This window comes from Aotus nancymaae, unplaced genomic scaffold, assembly GCF_030222135.1.
Source record: "Aotus nancymaae isolate 86718 unplaced genomic scaffold, 86718_ANA_hifiasm-v0.15.2.pri h1tg000006l, whole genome shotgun sequence".
In the NCBI taxonomy this organism is placed as follows: Eukaryota; Metazoa; Chordata; class Mammalia; order Primates; family Aotidae; genus Aotus; species Aotus nancymaae.
The window spans coordinates 85,528,495-85,543,859 of record NW_026988417.1 but is presented as its reverse complement, the minus strand read 5'-3'; the positions used below and the strand labels follow the sequence as shown (position 1 = coordinate 85,543,859).

The window sequence follows — 15,365 nt, the reverse complement described above, 5'->3', positions numbered from 1 at the left end:
AAAGTAAAAAATAACCAAAAATATGTGATCAATATAAAATAGAACCCAAGCAACAAGGTCAATTTGACAGAAATATAGGTTATATTTAAAAGTTGATGGTGATATTGTCAAAATGGAAGTTGATGCACATTTGAAAGTCCAGACTTTATTGGAGATATTACTGATCTCTACCAAAAGATCACTACCTGTTTGTTTATAAATAGATGGATGGAATGACATTTTGAGATGTGACCTTCTCTCTACTAGTATAGCCAACAGACCTTTCCCAATAATTCCATGATTTTTTTCTAGAATTCTGACCCTAGAGTAGACATCAAAATGTGTACTTTTATTGGTGGACCTCTTGACTGTTTTTCAAATGCACTAAGTTTTAAAAGTTAAACTTTTTTAAAAATTGATTCTCCAATGAGTATTTTAGCCTAAATACTCCATATTTGTTTGCAGAATGAAGTTTTTGTACAAAATTTTCCCAATTCTTTGCTGCTCTCCATTCATAATTTTGAAATAATTTCCTAAACTTTATACTTGATCTAAGTATAGGACCAATCTTTATATCTATATAGGTTAAGTCTATCCTATATGGACTCAATTGATATTGAAATAAGAGGATATACTTTAATTAAAACATAAAAGTGAAAAAATAAGCCTCCATGGCCATAAAGATGCTATTTATCAAGCACCAGATTCTGAGTGGTATAACTAGGGTAGAAGTATTTTTATTCTAATTTTCCTGGAAAGTGAATTGTCTGAATTCTCACAGCTAGTCAGCAGTGGAGCTCAGATTCAAACTGAAGCTGTTTACTCCAAATATATTATCCCCATTGAGTACATAAGGTTGAGGCTTTTACAGGAAAGGGATTTATCCTATTCAAGTCAGGCCTATCCAACTCAAAAGTTCATACTTTTAACTACTAGGCTATGAGGACCCACATCAAAATACATTAAACAAGACTTAAAGTATAGTTGTCATAACAGAAAAGGGTTCTTGTGAGTTTCCAAATAGCCATAGAACAAAATCCCAAGTGAAAGAAAATAAACAAACAAAACATACTGATGAATTCTGCATTTTACCAACTCATATTATTATTCATTTTCATTCCCTGAGACAGTTTTGTCACATTTTGGTCCTCAAACCTCCAATACCACTTCTATTGTTAGCTGTTAATTGCAACTTATATACCACTTTGAGAGAAAAAAAAGAAAAAAAGGGGAAACAAGCAAAACAGAACAGAATCTTTTTTCCAACACCAAATCTGCCAGTCTGCCTACAGATCCTTTGCTGACTTCAACGGGATAAATTCCTGTTGTAAATTTTTAATCTGTCCTCCTTCTTATTGAACTTAATAAGCATCAACATGCACCTTTTCTCTGCTTCCTTTCATAGAAAAACATCTCCAAAGGAATTGTTACTACTCATGAATTCTATTTGACTCCTCCCCATCTTACACCCATTTTCTTTTTGAGCTCCTCCTTGTTGAGAATTTGCCCCACTACTCTGTTTAAAAACCTTTCTTAGGAAGATTACTACTGACCTGCATCTTACTAAATCCAATGGTTAAACATTTTTTTTTTTTTTTTTGAGACAGAGTCTCACTCCGTCACCAGGCGCCAGGCTGGAGTGCAGTGGCGCGACCTCGGCTCAGTGCAACCTTCGCCTCCCGGGTTCAAGCAATTCTCCTGCCTCAGCCTCCTGAGTAGCTGGGACTACAGGTGCACGCCACCATGTCCAGCCAAGTTTTTGGTATTTTTAATAGAGACAGGGTTTCACCATGTTGGCCAGGATGGTCTCGATCTCTTGACCTTGTGATCCGCCCGCCTCGGCCTCCCAAAGTGCTGGGATTAGAGGCCTGAGCCACCACGCACGGCCAGTTAAACTTTTTTTTAACATCATTTTACTCAACTTCTTGGCAGCATTATGTAGACTGCTTCCTGCTTCTAAAAATACAGCTTTTAGCCTATAGAAAACATCTGCTTTTCATTCTAATTCAATGGCCATTTCTCACTAGTGGTATTTTCTAACTGTTCCTCCTCAAATTAAGTCTGTATGTTAGTGGTTCTTGAGCTGAATCTATGGCCCATTATTCTTCTCTATGGTACTCTTTTCATAGATGATCTTATCTATTCTCAAGACTTGAAACATAATGTGTATGTTGATGACTTCAGTTTTTATATATTCAGAAATAAAATCTCCTTGAGCTTCAAATTTGTACATACATATCATTTCTTGTCAACCTCTCTTTGATAAGACAAAGAGAAAGGCAGCCCCTGACATCTGAAATGTTGTGAATAAATGTTTTTCTCAACATTCACAACCAGTCCATCAAGATGTCTATTTCCAAAGGAAATTTTGAAACCTTTTTCATCATCATCGCAGATAGCATTGTTTTCACCCCACAATTATCTGTGGACTAGGTATACAATCCCCATTGAGTACATAGATCCTGTTTATTCATCTGTGTAAAAACAAGTGGCCTCCACAATGCATTCTCCATGCAAAATCTAAATAATTTAAAAAGTGTCATAAATGATTCTGGGAAAACTGGATATCCATGTACAGAAGAATGAAACTAGATGCCTATCTCTTGCCACATGTAATAGTCCACTAAAATGAATTAAAGACTAAAACGTAAGACCTGAAACTATAAAACTACTAGAAAAAAGCATAAGAGAAACACTCCAGGACATTGGTCTAGGCCAAGATTTTATGGGTAAGACTTCAAAAGCACAGGCAACAACAAAACAAAGAAAGACAAATGGGGCTATATTAAACTAAAAACCTTCTGCACAAAAAGGAAACAATCAATAGAATAAAGAGCAACCTGTTGAATGGAATAAAGTATTTGCAAAATCTTTATGTGACAATAAACTAATACCCAGAATATACAGGGAACTTAAACAATTCAACATAAAAAAAAAAAACCCAAACATTAAAAAGTGGGCAAAGATCTAAATAGACACTACTCAAAAGAAGGCATACAAACCACCAACAGGTATATGAAAAAATGTTCAACATCACTGACTCAGGTAAATGCAAATCAAAACCAGAACAGAAGATCATCCCATCCCACTTAGAATGACTTATCAAAAAGACATTAATAGATACTGGTAATAATGAAGAGAAAAGGGAATTGTTATACATTGTTGGTGGGAATATAAGTTAGTAGAAGCCATTACAGAAAACAATACAGATAGTTCTGTAAAAAGAATAGAACTAGCATTTGATTGAACAATCTCACTACTGCATATTTATCTTAAAACAATCAGAAAATCAATGTATCAAAGGCATACATGCACCCATGTTTATTGCAGCACAATACAATAGCAAAGATGTGAAATCAGTCTAAGTGTCCATCAAAAGATGAAATGATAAGAAAAATGTATATATACACAATGAAATACTATTTAGCCATAAAAAATAACAAAATCATGCCATTTACAGCAATATGGACGGAAACGGAGGTTACTATGTTAAGTGAAATAGCCAGGTACAGAAAGATAAATATCTCATGTGCTCACTCATATATAGGAGCTATAAAGTTGATCTCATGGAGGTAGAGAGTAGAATGATAGTTACCAGAGCCTGGGAAGGATGTAGGGTTGGGATGAGCATGGAGTTTGGAAGGAACAAAGAATAAGTTCTAATGTTTTATAATAGTGTCGGGTTACTATAGTTAACAACAATATTCTGTACATTTCAATTTTAGTATATGTGCTGCTGAAGCAAGCACTGTTCTGTATATTTCAAACAGCTAGAAGCCTGGACTTGAAATCTACTCAACACACGGAAAAGATAAATGCTTATGGTGATGAATATCTTAACTACCATGACTTTATCATTACACAGTGCATGAACAAAATGCATCCCATAAATATGAATATTATGTATCAATAAAACATGTAAATATAACAATGTCATTTCACTGCTTAAATTCTTGCAATGATGTACACCCAGAATAAAATTAAATTCAAGATTCTTACACAAATAACTCTAGGGTACTTACTTCTATGATAGTGTCTTGAAAGGCTTTTCCCTTTAACACCTTTGTTTTATCCATACTGCCTTCTTTTTTGTTTCCTTAATACACTATGTTCTTCCCTGACTCAAGCTTTTTGCACATTTTCTTAACATTGCTTGCAACATTCATCACTCATCACCCAGGTCTCCACATGTTGGGCTCTCTAGCTTACATCACTTTTTGTTCTTAATTCAGTTATTCAAAAAGATGTTTCCTTACAGCTCCAATTAAAATAGGACATTCCATCCTGTTACTCTGTATTGCTTTATCTGTTTAATTCTTTTGTAATAGTACTTGAAGATATGAAATTATCTTCATGAATTGCTTATTTACTTATCTATACAATGGTAGCTTGTTACAAGCAGAAACCTCTGCCTGATTCCTCACTGTATCCCCAGCACTAAGAGCAGTATCTGCCAAAAACGTTATTTTTTTTAGAAGAATGGCAATAGGTATAAATTAAATATCTCAAAAATGGCAAAAACAAAGTTTCACATTCATTTCTATATTTTGTCTATTGGATATGAGTTGAAAGCCAGAAAGCCAGTCTGATGCCCATATTTGAGGTTTATTTAGACCCCTGAGAGAAGGCCAGCACGAATAGCTGCTGACCATCACCAGCTCTGCCTACAGTTCATGGCCTAGCTTTAGACACAGCCTCCTGTTACATCATGTTTCTCTCTTTGTAGGGGATGTATCCATTGCAGTGGCAGTATGAAGCATAGACCAGGTCAGGTAAAGAATATCATACATGCACGCACACACAAAGAAAAGGAAATAGAAGTGACGCTAATAGGAAAATTAAATCAATTTTTTGTTTAAAATAGATGTAAATGAAAATGAGATATAAAATATACATAGCAGTAAAAAAGGCTACAGTTGGAAAAGAATGACAGCCAAGAAAATTCTTTTTTTGCTTTTGAATCTCTAATTCAAAAAATTTTGTTCATCTGAATATGTCCAGAAAGTCGGACCTTTTCCCAAATGGTCATTGTAAATCTGAATATTGAAATACTATTTCAAAATGCACTGGTTCAACAAGGGTATTTAAACACATCAAACCTATATAAATAATTCTCAATGATACTTTCCAACCCTATACAGTGTATTATACTGTGCCAGCTGCTGATTTAAGTGCTTTCATTGCAATAATTCATTTCATACCTACAACACCACAGTGAGGTCTGTGTCATCATCACTGACATTTTACAAATCATGAAATTACAGCATAAAGCATGTAAGTATTTTACAGAAAGACTTGGGTTTGAACTTAGGCAGTTTTGATCCTCGTCTATAGGTTTTTCACACTCTGTCTTGGATAGCTCCTATTACCAGGGATTGTCTATCTCGTGTTACCATCTTTCTGTTTCTTGGTATCACGTTTCTCGTGGGGCAGATTTCATGAGCTTTTTAGTGCTATGAAAAGGTCTTAGTCTTTTCCCAACTCATAAGCATACTGACTCCTGAACTATTCTTCCACAAATGGTGCCACAACCACCTAAGCCCTCAGTATTCGCAGGACTGTTAAATGTTTGAGCAATTTAGTTTAGTCTTTGAAACTCACACTACAGTTATAGTCCCTTCTTAAGGCAAATAATTAAAGGATCTGCATTAATGCATTAAGTGGTTTGCACATTAACTTTCCTACAATTATCACTGACAGGTTATGCATTAGAAAGGATGCAAACAATGTGTTTGTGGGTTTTTTTTGTTTGTTTTAGAAATGATGGAGAATGAGCACTGAAGGAGTTTCTATATGGTAATTTATAGCTATTACCAGCATCTATACAGATAAGAGACTTTCTAATTCTAATTCGATAATTATTTAACGATGGAAAAAATGCTATTTTTAAAAACTATAGTGTCATGAAATTCTCATAGTCTTATTTTTATTTAATCTTATGTATTTTGGTTTTCACATGTTTTTTCATTTGGGAGTCATTTTTTACTAGAGTCTTTCATGTATTTGAGTTGCCTTCTTTCTCAAACTAAGTGACAATAACTCCATGAACCCTTCTTCGGAGGTCCTGGTTTCCAGCCCATTAATCATTTTAGTTGCCATCTCTGAGTCTTACACATGTTCATCCCATCAATTTTGAAATGTAGAAATTAAACTGCACACTTGTTCTGACTCAAACTGAGACTTGTTTTCTAATACTTGCAGCCATCCTGCTCTGAGGACGTTCAAGTTTTTTGTTTGTTATTATGCTTTGTTTTTAACTGAACAAACATCACTGTATGAAAACAGGATACATAGGGTATACATTTTTAGTAAGATCACATTGTTTATGCATATTAACTGGTTTCAGACAACTTGTTTTGTGCCTAGCCAGCTATTTTCTATTACACTCATCCCCTTTGAATACAATGTCATTTATTATGAATCGTTCCTCCAGTGTTTCAAAGTCACAATAAATCCTAGCTCTCTCTCTAGATCTTGGCAATCACATCCAAAGTGGTATCATTCTATAGCTCACTAAAAATATTCTGATAACATAATTTAATAAAATCAGGCCAATGGCTTATCTTTAAAGGACAATAACCAATATGTCCACAGATTGTGCTATTTATTGGTTTTATTTATTCTTTGAGCAGTTACCTAATGATTGTCTAAAAATGTGTGTATTACTTGCATTTAAAATAAGCCAGTTTTATATAATAATCAAGAACAGTAAAACATAGAAATCTGAGTGCTATGAATATTCATTTATTTGTCCTCTCTTCACTTAATAAATATGTACCTTCTCCTATGCTGATTATGAGAAAGATTAAAATACAATTTTAAAATGTATTTGTTCAAAAGAGAATTGGTATACATAAAACACATACTGTTGCCTTTGAAAGTGGTAAGTTTGCTTTCTCTCCTTTATAAGCACATATATTCCAATTTCTGCAACAATATATGCACATACACAAAGTTACAGACATAGACATTTACCTCTATTAATAAAGACTGGACCTCTATTAATAAAGTCATTTACATATTCACTTGCCATAATATGTATATTTTGTGTCTGTTTCCGTAAAAGTTTTTTTAAATCACAAGTATCCTATTAGCCACTAGCAGTTTAAAAAGTCTAGTCTGCATCATATTATGATCTGTACTGTTTATCAGAAGAATTCAAAATGAACTAAGTGAAAAATTCACTGAAATAAAAATATATTAATTACTTTTCCTCACAGATATCCTAAAATATCCCTTCATAATACCTCTCTGCTCCCATGAACATTTTAAACAATACAGAAATTACCATATAGCTATCTGATAATTTGAGTTTTGTACACTCTAACATTTCTTTTGCTAAGAATCCATTCATACATTTGTTTAGTATTCCACTCAGAGGTATTATTCTTGTCACAGACTAAGAAATGTGGGCTCTTCTTAGACAAATGCATGAACAAATTCATTTGTTTACTGTGTTCATTTCTTGTATTTTTTTTCTGTATGATTAAGAGAGAATGTTGTTCAAAAGAAGAAATACTATGGAAAAGTGAAAGAATTATATCTTGCTTCAAAGGATTGGAAAGCTATAAGGCTTGACTTTCTCACTATTAAATTTAAGTTGCATAAATCCACTCCAGCACTACTTACATTTGAGGTAGAGAATATTGCTCTGTAAATCTGGCTCCATATTCACCACTTCCCTCAAAGCCCTTAAGAGAAAGGATATTGTTTACAGCCAACATGTATTTAACAAGCATTGTAGCTTTGTGGGTGTTAATCATATGATTTAATTGATCATAGAACTGCCTGTCTGAGACAGAGAAATTTGCACTTTTGCAAAATTCACTTCAAGGTCACTGACAGTCCTTAGAACATTGGCTCATCTGGCCATCATCCAAACTGTCTAGGTGGCTATTGAAGTCGTACTTTGTCCTTGTCTACATGGGTTATTATGAAGGATATTCCAAATTAGACTCCTCAAGCTTCAAAACATCAAGACACGGTTACTAATCAAAGAATTGTGCATATTTTTTGCCTACTAGCTTTAAACCATTTAGTTACTAGAATGTTGAAATGACTATGAATGTCAAAAATCATTATAGTATAGCATAAGTTTGTATTTAAAAGTGTAGAAACTGTTAGTGTCTATGTATCCTGGCTGACACTGAAGGCAAAGGAAGGTCAGAACAAGTGTCCAAAAAGCCACAAAACTGAGTTAATGGCACATATATACTTTATTTAACAATATTTGAAAGAAAGAACTGTGGAAAAGAGAACATTGATTTAAGCTTTTCTCTTTTGAAACACTATCTCTTTGCAATTACTCAACTTGGAAGTTTTATATTTTGTAAATCAAATAGCCCATTTTTGGACTAATTTCCTTAACTATATAAAAAGTCCCAATGCAAAGAAACTAAGAACCTTGAAAAAAGGTTTGACAAAATGTTAACGAGAATGGACAATTTAGAGAGGAATATAAGTGAATTGATGGAGCTGAAAAACACAACACGAGAACTTCGCGAAGCATGCACAGATTTAAACAGTCGAATTGATCAAGTAGAAGAAAGGACATCAGAAGTCGAGAACCAGCTCAGTGAAATGAAACGAGAAGACAAGAATGCAGAAAAAAGGATGAAAAGGAATGAGCAAAGTCTCCAGGAAATATGGGACTATGTGAAAAGACCTAATTTACGTTTGATAGGTGTACCTGAATGTGATGAAGAGAATGAATCCAAGTTGGAAAATACTCTTCAGGATATCGTTCAGGAAAATTTTCCCAACCTGGCAAGGCAGGGTAATATTCAACTCCAGGTAATACAGAGAACACCACAAAGATATTCTTCAAGAAGACCAACCCCAAGGCACATAATTGCCAGATTTATTAGGGTTGAAATGAAGGATAAAATACTAAGGGCAGCCAGAGAGAAAGGTCAGGTTACCCATAAAGGGAAACCTATCAGACTTACAGCAGATCTCTCAGCAGAAACCCTACAAGCCAGAAAAGAGTGGGGACCAATATTTAACATCCTTAAAGAAAAGAACTTTCAACCCAGAATTTCCTATCCAGCCAAACTAAGCTTTATAATTGAAGGAAAAATTAAATCTTTTGCGAACAAACAAGTACTTGGAGAGTTCACCACCACCAGGCCTGCTTTACAAGAGCTTCTGAAAGAAGCACTATACAAACAAAGGAACAACCAATATCAGCCCTTCCAAAAATATATTAAAAAGAAAAGAGCATTAACACAACGAAAAATTTACACTAACTAATGGGCAAAACAGCCAGCTAGCACCAAATGCTAGTATTAAAGTTATATATATTCTCATTGGATAAAAAGCCAAAACCCATTGCTATGCTGCATCCAGACCCATCTCACATGCAACGATACACAAAGACTCAAAACAAAGAGAAGGAGGAAGATTTATCAACCAATCAGAGAGTAAAAATAAACAAATAAAAAGCAGGAGATGCAATTCTTGCCGCTGATAAAGTAGACTTTAAAGTAACAAAGAGCAAAAGAGGCAAAGAAGGACATTACATAATGGCAAAAGGATCAATGTAACAAGAAGAGCTAACGATTTTATAGATCAGAGAGAAAATTAACAAGGACATCCAGGACTTGAACTCAGACCCGGAACAAGTAAACTTAATAAACATTTATAGAACTCTCCACTTCAAATACATAAAACATACAGTACCACCTCACACCTATTCCATAAGCGACTACATAATTGGAAGTAAATCACTCCTCAGTAATCGCATAGCATTTCATAGGTTTAAATGAAATATTGGTTGGCTGCTCGTTTGTTATTTTCTTCCCTTATTCCTTCCTGTTTACATCAAGTATAATTATTGGTATAAAAGAGGTTTTCAATACCCATTACTAAACTGCATTCTAGCCTGGGCAAGAAAGCAATACTCCCATTCTCTCTCTCTTTTTCTCTTCCTTTTTCCTCCTCTTCTTTATTCTTTTTCTTTCTTTCTTTCTTCCAAAAAAAAAAAAAGTCCATAAATTATTCTAATGTATATTTAGAATAGGTAAACAAATACTTTTAAAATTTGTGTCTGATTATTGCCTTTAAACTGCCAAATAATTGAAAGATGGCTATTTTTTATTTAATTTATTTACTAGTTTTCTCTTAGTTGCGTTTTCATATTTTAAATGCTTAAAACATTATATTATTTTTAATCTGCATGTGTCTTTTTGCATTTTCTTAGTAAAAAGTTTTAAAATTGTTACCACCTAACTTATTTTAAAGCCTGATAAAATGTCAACAATATTTTATTATCTTAATATATTTTCTACTGCATTCGATTATTTATGCCTTTTTCTTAATCAAGTATATGTATAAATAAAACGTACCCAGGGTCTATATGTTTGCTTTGCCCATTATTATAAAAAGGTGTAAATGCCACGAATGAACAAATACCATTCCAATTTTTATAGTGAAATATGATTTTCTTATATTTTGTGTACATCCAACAATCATTAGAAAGCATCAGATTATTTATATTTGATTTGATACAATATGAAGCTCAGTTTGACAAAGTAAAAAATTACTTATCTCTAAAATTATGGTTACTAATAAATATGTATGTATATATTTTCAAGTATATATTTGAACATCTGTTTAAATTATCAGTGCTATTCAAAAATGAAGCATGCTCTTCTGCATTATTGAAGTACTGGGACTCAAAATCAACAAATAGTTGATATGGGAAATAAGGTAGACACGCCTTTAAACACTTTTTGTAATGTGGAAGAGCTTAAGGTTACAGAATAAACACTGAGATTTTCAAAATGTATTATACAGGCTGGAGGCAGCTGATGTATGTTTGGGTGCTATTCCCCATAGGGTCACTTCAACAGCCAGGTTCTGGAATCACAAATACTTGTTGAGGGCAAGTGTATCATTTCCAGCACCAAATCTCTTAAATCTTTCTTGATGCATACGAATGGAGATGTTCTTTAACTAGATAACCTTATTATTTTGAATTGAACTAATATTTTTATTCACAAATGTTAACTTTTCATATTACTTACTTAAGGCCTTAGCAAGAGTAGACTAAGGCAGGTGGCAAAAGAGGATAAGAAACTGGTAAAAGTTTTCCCTCTATGGCAGGTCTTGTTTGGAGAAGTATTTCTTTTTTTTTTTTTTTTTTTTTTTTTAAATTGCATTTTAGATTTTGGGGTACATGTGAAAAACATGCAAGGTTGTTGCATAGGTGCATACGTGGCAGTGTGATTTGCTGCCTTCCTCCCCTTCACCCATATCTGGCATTTCTCCCCATGCTATCCCTCCCCAACTCCCCACCCCCCCGCTGTCCCCCCCACCCCCCACAACAGACCCCCGTGTATAGTGCTCCCCTCCCTGTGTCCATGTGTTCTCCTTGTTCAACACCCGCCTATGAGTGAGAACATGTGGTGTTTGATTTTGTGTTCTTTCTAGCTGAATGAGGTAATAATAGATACTGGATTCAGTGGGTAAGCCAGAGTACCCCAGGGGAAGTGGTGACTTCATCACATTCTATAGTCAGTTGGTACATAGTGATAGAATTTGAGATGCCTGGAGATGTATGTAAGGAATACATGTCTATAAGAAATACACACTGCTCTACAATTGAACATTAAGAATATATTCCTTCTTTCTAACTATATGTTTGTACCCATTAAACAACCTCTCTTCAGCATATACATCTTCTCTCCTCTGGTTTTCCTTAAAAGGAAACCTTGACATTTATGTGGAACTGATCTTACCCTCAGCTTCAGCAGAGAACTTGAAATGGCTTAAAATACCAGTGCATCTACTGCCTTGAAAACAAAAAGTCATTTAGAAATAGTATGAATCATTCTATTATAAAGACACAAGCACACATATGTTTATTACATCACTGTTCACAAGAGCAAAGATTTGGAACCAACCCAAATGACCATCAATGATAGACTGGATAAAGAAAATGTGGCACATACACCCCAAGAAATACTATGCAGCCAAAAAAAGGATGAGTTCATGTCCTTTGCAGGGACATGGATAAAGCTGGAAACCATCATTCTCAGCAAACTGACACAAGAACAGAAAACCAAACACTGCATATTCTCACTCATAAGTGGGTATTGAACAATGAGAACACATGGACACAGGGAGGGGAACCTCACACATCAGGTCCTGTTGAGGGGTGGGAGGTTAGGGGAGGGATAGCAGGGGGTGGGGGATAAAAGAGGGATAGCATTAGGAGAAGTACCTAATGTAGATGATGTGGTGATGCAGCAAACCACCATGGCACATACATACCTATGTAACAAACCTGTGTGATCTGCATATATACCCAGAACTTAAAGTATCATTAAAAAAAAAAGAAAAAAAGAAATGGTACAAATCAGTTGAGCACAGTGGCTGGTGGCTCATGTCTGTAATCCCAGCATGTGGGAACCCAAGGTGGGCAGATCACCTGAGGTCAGGAGTTCAAGACCAGTCTAGCCAACATGGCAAAACCCCTTCTCTACTAAAAATACAAAAAATTAGCCAGGCATGGTAGTGCGTGCCTATAATCTCAGCTACTCAGGAGGCTGAGGCAGGGGAATCATTTGAACCCAGGAGACGGGGGTTGCAGTGCTGAGATTGTGTCACTGCACTCTAGCCTGGGTGACAGAGTAAGACTCCATTTCAATAAATGAATGAATGAATGAATGAATGGTACAAATCAATTGAGACCAGAGAGAAAGTGAACCTTAGGATTTGTATGGAGGCTACCAAATGAGATGTTCTCTACTCTTAGACAATATGCTGTGAAAGTATAAGGGCTAGAATGTTCCTTGGCTGCAGAACATTTGCTACCACATAAAAAGAGTGTAGAGTTGCTGGTGGAACTGAGATCACCATGTCTATTTTCAGGATGAGGTCAACACCCTTGAAAAGTAGAGGGAAAACAGAGATGCCAGAGATGGTGGTGTCACTGGACCTCCATGTCAAACTGGAATCTAGTTTTATCTCTGGATTTTCTATTGTTAAGTCAACATATTCCTTGCTTGTTTTTCATTTATTTGTGTTATCCAGTTTGAGGTGGTTTTTTTTTTTTTTTTTTTTTTTTTTTTTTTGGCATTTCCCAAAGAAAATATCTTCGCTATGATAGTTTCCCAATATGTGCCTTAAGTACTGAGATGGAAAACCTAGAAAAAATGTATTCAGAAATCTAAGCAGGCTAGTAGTTGTCAAATGATTTAACTACTGGTATCAGGGTCCCATTCCTTGGGCTGAGTGGGACCAGAATGGATGAAAACAAGTAAAGGAGTCAGGCAAAAACATAACATTGTCCTAGTCCTAGAAATAAACAGAGAAACAAGACTACCCCTTACCAAAAAGAGGAAATAATGCATTCCTAGTAATTCTCAAGTCAGAAACACCTAGTGTAGGGACTTCATTAAGAAAAAATTACATCAGTAAAGTTTGGAAAAAAAGCTGTATCTCAGGAATCCAAGTACGATCAAAGGAGAGGGGTATTATTTTATAACAGATAAGGGTCAAAGTTGCTGCATCTGAAGACTTAACATGAAGGTCTTACCTGGAAGAACAGTTTAATAATAAATATTATTCAATGTTTCTTAGTAAATGCTTCTGATTTTAATAGCATCAGTGCAGGATTAAGCTGGCATTTTTTTGAAGAAAAAGGAAAGGTCAGGAAGTTTGTAATAGTCTCCTTTCTTGTACAATATAAAAGAATACTACATTTAGAAAGTGTAATTGAAAAAGTAAAGATATCTGGATAAGAAAGAAGATAATGGCAACAGCTATGGATAAGAGTTGTAGCATGATATCATTTCCCTATCCCTGAACAACATACGCATTATATTTTCCTTAAGAACAGAAATTTTACCCTACCTTGAGCATAGGAGAGTCCTAAGAAACACACACTGAATAATGCATCGTTTCCTTTTACTTCTGAAACTTAAGGCAAATGACATACAGTTTTTAGGGGAATATATTTTTTTTGGTATATTCAACATTCTTCAAATAAAAGCAATTTCTAAAAGAACCACAATTCATTCTGACAAAGCATTCAAGCTTATATAAAAATTAGATGTGAGAATTTTATTAAAGATCAGAACACACTCAAATCTACGTATCCTTTTATACATACTTACAATAAAAGTAACCTGTTTTATTGTCTTGCCATCGTAAAATGGCAATAGATATCATTTAAGGATATTTTAGCTCTAATTCTGTTTGGATTTCTCTATAGTTACACAACTTAAGCCGTTCATTAAAAACTAAATTATGTGTGGTGATTCCTCAAGGACCTAGAAATAGAAATTCCATTTCACCCAGCAATCCCATTACTGGATATATATCCAAAGGATTATAAATAGTTCTGTTATAAAGACAAATACACATGTATGTTCATTGCAGCATTGTTTATAATAGCAAAGACCTGGAACCAACCTAAATGCCCACCAATGATAGACTGGACAAGGAAAATGTGGCACACATACACAACAGAATATTATGCAGCCATAAACATGGATGAGTTCATACCCTTTGTAGGGACATGGATGAATCTAGAAACCATCATTCTCAACAAACTGACACAAGAACAGAAAATCAAACACTGCATGTTCTCACCCATAGGAGGGTGTTGAACAATGAGAACACATGGACACAGGGAGGGGAGCATCAACACTGGGGTCTGTTGCGGGGGCCAAGGGAGGGACAGTGGGAGGGGTGGTGGGGATGTCAGGAAGGGATAACATGGGGAGAAATGCCAGATATAGGTGATGGGGGGATGGAGGCAGCAAACCACATTGCTATATATGTGCCTATGCAACAATCCTGCATGATCTGCACATGTACCCCAGAACCTAAAGTATAACAAAAATAACAACAAAAAACTTAACTAATATTTATCCAACTCCTATATGATAAACTTTCAAGGATTTGGATATGTTATTCCATTGATTCTCTATATGTTTAGTAAATTCTTAATGAAAAGGCAGTTAATTTTTCCAACATTGATGTCCTAGAAATAATGCATCTTCTCTACAAATAACTTATCATATTGGTGAAAGCTTCTGGGAAAAAATGTGTGCATAGGACAGATTGGATGGGTTAAGGAAAATAGTTACCTTTCGATAGAGTGACATGTAATTTCGGGCCTTAGCAGTGTCCAAGAAAAGTATATCTTAAGGAAGTATAAAGATAGTTAGGACTCGGTGGAAAGAATAACTTGCTCAAAGTGATACAGCAAGTTAGTGACAGACTAGAAATACAGAAGTTAAAAAAAAAACAAAAAATCCTCTTCAGAATCCCAGCATACACACCAGTGAAACATTCTGTAAGTATTTAAAGAGATCATATGAGGTAAGATGAATTGTAACTAATAAATAGAGATAAACAATCCCATAACTCCA

General features: G+C 34.8%; 1 protein-coding gene across 3 annotated transcripts in view; it reads right to left on the bottom strand.

The window, feature by feature from the left end:
* Positions 1 to 15,365, bottom strand: part of GRID2 (glutamate ionotropic receptor delta type subunit 2) — a 1,513,083-nt gene that overhangs the window by 1,046,502 nt on the left and 451,216 nt on the right. The window lies entirely within an intron of this gene.